Below are 6,000 nucleotides of genomic sequence, written 5' to 3'. Positions count from 1 at the left end.
CCCCCCAACAGCTCTCTGCCGTCAATCGTAGTCACCTGCAAGGGGTTACTTAAAGGGATGGTCTGTATCTGGTGCTCAGCTGCAAACTCCTTACTCATGAAATTACAGGAGCTGCCTGAATCCAAAAGCGCCTTGACCTTTAGTGGGTGTCCGTTTGGCAGTTCTAGTAACACCTCTATCACTAAAGCAGGTCTGGGAGGTTCTGGCATGGGCACTTTCATTGCTCTTTGGCCTGGCTGCTGTGCCCCGACGGTGGCAGCCAGGCGTTGGCTTTTACTTGCTCCTTGCTTTCCTCTTCCTTTCCCCCAACAGCTCCTGCCATCCCTTGCCATTCCTTTCTTTGTGGGCAGACTCTGGCAAAGTGCCCTGGCTGTTGGCAGAGATAACATCTCTTGGCGCTCTTTCCCTCCTTCTTCCGCCCTTCACTGGGATTTGAAACTGCGCGCGCCCGCGCTGTTCCAACTTCCATCGGCTCTGCCGGCGGGAAAGATGGCTCTGGAATGTCTGGAATGCGGAACTCCCTCCAACGGTCTCCTTTCCCTTCCCGCCTTTCCAAAGCCCTCGCCTCCTGGCGCGCTCCTATGGCCAGCGCAGATTTGGTTAATTTGTCCATAGACTCCGCCCTGGGCCCCCGGGAAAGCTCATCTTTGACGGTTGAAGAAAGCCCCTCTTCGAAAAGCATTTGGATGGGCTCCGCCGATAGGTCCCACCCCAATTTATGAATCAGCATAGTAAATTCAGTCCAGTACTCACGGACAGATCTGCTTCCTTGCTGGCAAGCCATTAACTGCCTTCGCACCACCCCCTGCTCAATATCGCTGGAAAACATCAGGTCCATGGCACGAAAAAACTTCCTCGTGTCCTTTAAGATCTCATTATTCGCTGCCATCAGGGGTCTAACCCAATCTTTCGCCCCGGATTCGAGATGGCCAATCACATACGCCACTCGCGATTCCTCGTCGGGGAAGTCATCAAACTGCAAGTTTAGAGCGTATTGCATCTCTGTTCTAAAGGCATGATAGTTCCTGGGATCCCCCCCGAACTTCTGCACCAATCCTGGTACCTTTCTGGCGAGCGGGGTGGTTTTCTCCTTTCCCTTTTCTGCATCCTGAGCCCTCCTCTCCTCAAGCCTCGCCGTTTGCAGCGCCAACTGGATCTCCAACGCTCTGTACCTTTCTTCCAGGCTTGGACCCCCTCCAGCTGCTCCTGCACCCCCGGTTCCGGCTGGGTTGCTCATGATGCTTCTCTCTGCACAAGCTGGCTTTCGGTGACTTTCGGATTGCTGTGATGGGACGATGACCTGCTTGTGCGTAAAATGCAAGTCCCTCAGAGTTTGATCAGGTTTTCAAACCTCTGCCTGTGACGGAGCCCCTCCAGCATGGCTGCGTCAATCACTAGTAGAATCCGAAAGTGGCTGCTTTCGGAAACGTTTCCAACATAAAAGCTCCTTAACGGAAACACGTCGTCTGGCCTCTCGGCGTGACAGTTTCCGTCGAGGTGTGGGTGTCCCTATAGGAGGTCCTGAGACCTCCCCACTGGTTTCGCTTGAAGCGTCTCTGAGCCATCCCTCCGACTCACTTTCCCTTGGAGTTCTTGCTCGCCCTCTACTGGTTCCCTCTTCCGCTGCTACTGCTCTCTCAACCTCAGGGAGCCTTTGCACCTGCGGCGCTTTAGATGTCAGTTCCCTGACAGGATGGATGGTGCATTAATCCATTTGTCAAAAAGTCCAGCATTCTGCTATATCACAGTGGCTACCTAGCAGGAGAGAAGTTTCGTGCAATTGCTTTCTCAGTGAAACAGAGATCCCCAGGCCTAAATTATGCACCGAATCAGACTAGATTATTTTATCACAGTCCCCAGCAGGGTGGAAAATGCATACGATTCTTCTTTTCATAGTACCAATGCCATTAATCCATTTCCTGAAATATCCTGTCCTCTCCTGTGACTAGATTTTCGCCCTCTTTGTTGCTTCTCAAAATGATGAGTAAAACTGCTCCAAGAAAAATATACTTCTTAAATTTTCAATGAATTAATAAATCTTTCTTCACCCGTCTTACTCAAATGATTAAACTGTGCAATTTAAAATGTTCAGGCTGACTTGTCCCTTCTGAGTGTAAGTCACTTATTAATATTAGTGTTATTTTGCAAGTGGGAAGAAAATTATTAAAGCCACTTGTCCATTTGGATTTGCTAATGATCAGAGCAAAGATTCCGTCTATAAATCTGAGGCTAACTCTTTTTTTTGTGCTCTGGGAAATCAAAGCAATTTGAATGCAGATGCATGAAAGGAAAGGACATACATTTCAACAGAGGCATATCTCTAAACCTGATCGTGAATCTCTGTCCAGAGACTTTTAGTCACTGATGTTTTATCACAAAGTAAAAATAAATAGATTAATGCCTAATGATAATGCCTCAGTGAGCACATCAGCAAGAGCTGGCACTTAAGACCTGTGGACAACTTACTTGCCGCCTCTTAGGCTGTTGGTATGATTTGCAAAACTGTTGCTACAATCCTGAAAACCCCAGGTTTGATTTCTTGTAAAGTTCTAGTCCTCATCGTTGGAGAGATATGAACTTGTCAGGACATTTCCAGCATGCTCCTCTGTGCTCCTCCCACCATTCCTAAAAAAGATGGATCATGCTAGGAAATTTGGCAAGATTGCTGGTCTTCCTGGTCAGGTAAATTAGAACTCCATGCTTACTACAAATACTCCTGCAACCATTCAGAGTAAGGTAATGTCTTGGTTGGGAACACAAGGCTGATGCAGATCCTTAAGGAAGTACAGCCAGAATTCTGCTTTCCTCGTATGGTCAGAAAGGTGACTCAAGAACTGGTCATTTCAGAGTTTTTTTACAAGTTACACCTCTTCGTGTAAGACGCATCCTGTGGTCCCAAACCCACCTCAGCTTTCATTCATGTAGAGAAGCAAAGCGAAAGTGCAAAGAAAATGAATGAACATGAAAACACAAAAACCACTCCTGTAGATGTGTTGTGCAGACACACACACTGCACTGCTTTACAAGGGGGCCGAGGTGCCTAATGAGAGCCGAGAGAACGGCCCAAGGAGCCCCAAAGCTCTTCCCTGTAATTAAAGAACAAACCTGTTGCCTTCCTGCCATGTGAGTTCAACTGCCTCATTAACATCTCTACTGCGCAGCAAGAAATCTACCCTTTGATCAGGGACCTAATTATTTATTTATGAATTTAAAAGAATAATTAGCATAATGAAAAAGTAGAGAGCTGGCAAGGCGGGGGGGGGGGGCGGGCAGCAGGAAAGGGACTGAGCATCTGCTCACGCTTCCGGGGCTTAACACATGTGCAAATGGGGAGCAAAGTCTCCGCGTTCTCCAAGCAGTTGGTCTGGACCACGGTCCCTCCGATGTGTGGGTGGGACTGCTCCAGCCAAGCATGTGGGATTCCGCCCCACCTATGATAGGAGTCAGAGCTTTAAATATGTATGCAAATGCCCATGTTTGAGAGACAGGGCTGGCCCAGGATGTTTTGCCACTTGCGGCAAAACACCCAGTGTCCCCCTCGCCACAGATGCAGGCGCTGCCTGGCCCCATGCACACTGGGTGCATCACAGTGGCCTAGGCACAGAGCAAGAGGCAGCGGTGAGCAGAGCACTTCTTGGGTCTAGGTCCGCCACCTGAGGCAACAGCCTTACTTTGCCTCACGGGCAGACCAGCCCTGCAAAGAGACATGCCAGCCTGCTTTCCAAATCTAATTTGTTCTATGGGAGAAACAGCTTATGAGGTCCTGAATATGTCTCTGCAGAAAGAAGCCCCATTTAGTTCAGTGGAGCTTACTCCCAGGTAAGTGTGCCTGAGTGTATTAATCCATGCCCCCCGCATCTTTTTATCTTTCTCTCTAAATGTTAGAGCCCTGCTGGATCCAGTCCAAGGCCTACCTAATCCAGCATCCTGTTTGCCTCTGGGAAGTTCACAAGCAGGTTATGAGGGCAGGTCTATACATTTCTACTCAGAAGTGAGTCCCATTGAGTTCAATAAGTGTCTATGAGATTTTGCCAGCCCTATAGACTCCTCATCTCAGTCACTGTGCTGCAGATAACCTGCCCCCTGCCTCCCGCTGGGTTGATTTATTTATTAGATTTTATTTCATAAAAATTATATACTGCTTGAATGTATAAAACCACAAAGTGGTTTACATATAAAAGTACAAGGTATAAAACTGAAAACTGTGCAAGCAGTCAAAAGGTTTTGCTGTTTGCTTGCGCAGAAATATGTGTGTGCATGGCTATTCCTTAACTGCCTTTTAACTGCACATCACGTTGACATTTCCAGTTGATGAACCTTACCAAACTGTTTTAAAATATTGTTATGATTGCTGGCTGTCCAGTAGTTTGGTTACATAAATTACTCATTCATAGCTCAACATGGGCAGATTGACATATTGCCAATGGGAAATAATTGCTAGGAGATTACTGGAATCCCATCATCACAGAGACAGACAGCAGTTTTCCAGTTTGGTGGGGCAGGGGGAGGGAGAGAGAGAAAGTACTGGGTAAGTCAAAATCTTACCTTGGGAGTGAAGACCCTTCTCTGGGAACCTGCTATAAGGCAGCTTCTTTTCATCTTGTTTATTTACCAAACAGTCTGTCTGTCTGTCTGTCTGTCTGTCTGTCTGTCTGTCTATCTATCTATCTATCTATCTATCTATCTATCTATCTATCTATCTATCTATCATCTATCTATATACTGCCCTTCATATTTATCCTAGGTCTGTGTGCACACTATACATTTAAACGCACATTTAAAGCAACCTGCCCCCCCAGCAATTGTAGTTTGCTAAGGTGTCTCCCAATTGTGGCTCAGTAAACTACAGTTCCCAGGATTATCTGATGGTACTCAGTGGAAGAATGCAGGGCTTGGGTGTCAATGGAAGAGCTGGTTGATAGGGTACTGGCTGCCTTATAGCACTAGTTACTGTTTGCTTCTACATCTGCCCAACTTGCTTATTTGTAACACGCATATTAAAAAAGTGACAAAAAATAGCATCCGTCTCCAGTGCTCTCAACCCAGAGAAACCAAGCTCCACTCCAGGAATTCACCACCCAGGAAAGGCTGGTGGGGAACAAGGAACATATTCCAGATACCTTCGGCCTGATTTCCCAGAGAATGATTTTGTATGGCCCTTTGCTCTAAACCATCCACCGACCCTGGACCTTGGAAACAAATCCAGCACCAGTGTGGAAACAATCGGTCATTCAACAGACGAATGAGTGGAAGGATGGTTGACAGATTAGGGTGATGGAATGGTGGGTGACACTGGAGTGAGTGGTAGGTAAAGAGTGTCTGTTGAGAAGGTCAGTTTGGGAATTATGCAGAGCGTAAGATCAGAGAGCAAAAAGGCTGCTGGTTAGGATACCCGTTGAAGGGAGTCCACCAGTGATCATGTTTCATTTACTTTTATTTATTTGTAGAGCACTTCACAGCGAAAAGTGTAGTGCAGTACACTAAAATATAATACAATACCCTATTTTTACATGTATTAGATGAGGTTTTCTAACTCAAAAATCATGTCAAAAAACTGGGGTCATCCTATACATAGATAGTGGCATGGGGGAAAACTGTGCACTGCCAGCCAGTTGGTTGGAGCGCAATTCCCTCCCATGCCGCTGCGGGAGCCGTGTGCTCTAGGGACCGTTTCCCACAGTGGCATGGAGGGGAAGCTGTGCGTGCCAGCCAGCTGGTTGGTGGGTGCGCAACTCCCCGCCCCCATGCCACTGTGGGAGGCATGCGCTCTAGGGAGCGGCTCTCCCCAGCAACGGCTCTGCTGGGGTGATGGCATGAGTGCAATTCCTCCTAAAAAAATCTCAGCAACTCTGGGCCACCTCCCCTTATTTTCTTTAAATTTAGTCCCCCAAAATAGGTGGTGTCTTATACATGGGGGCATCTTATACATGGAAAAATACGGTAGTGTCTGTGTGTGTTATAATGTTATGTTACATTATATTATGAATAGACGCAATATTT

This window comes from Podarcis melisellensis (assembly GCF_964234715.1).
Source record: "Podarcis melisellensis genome assembly, chromosome: 2".
Taxonomy (NCBI): domain Eukaryota; kingdom Metazoa; phylum Chordata; class Lepidosauria; order Squamata; family Lacertidae; genus Podarcis; species Podarcis melisellensis.
Note: the sequence above shows the minus strand (reverse complement) of the source record.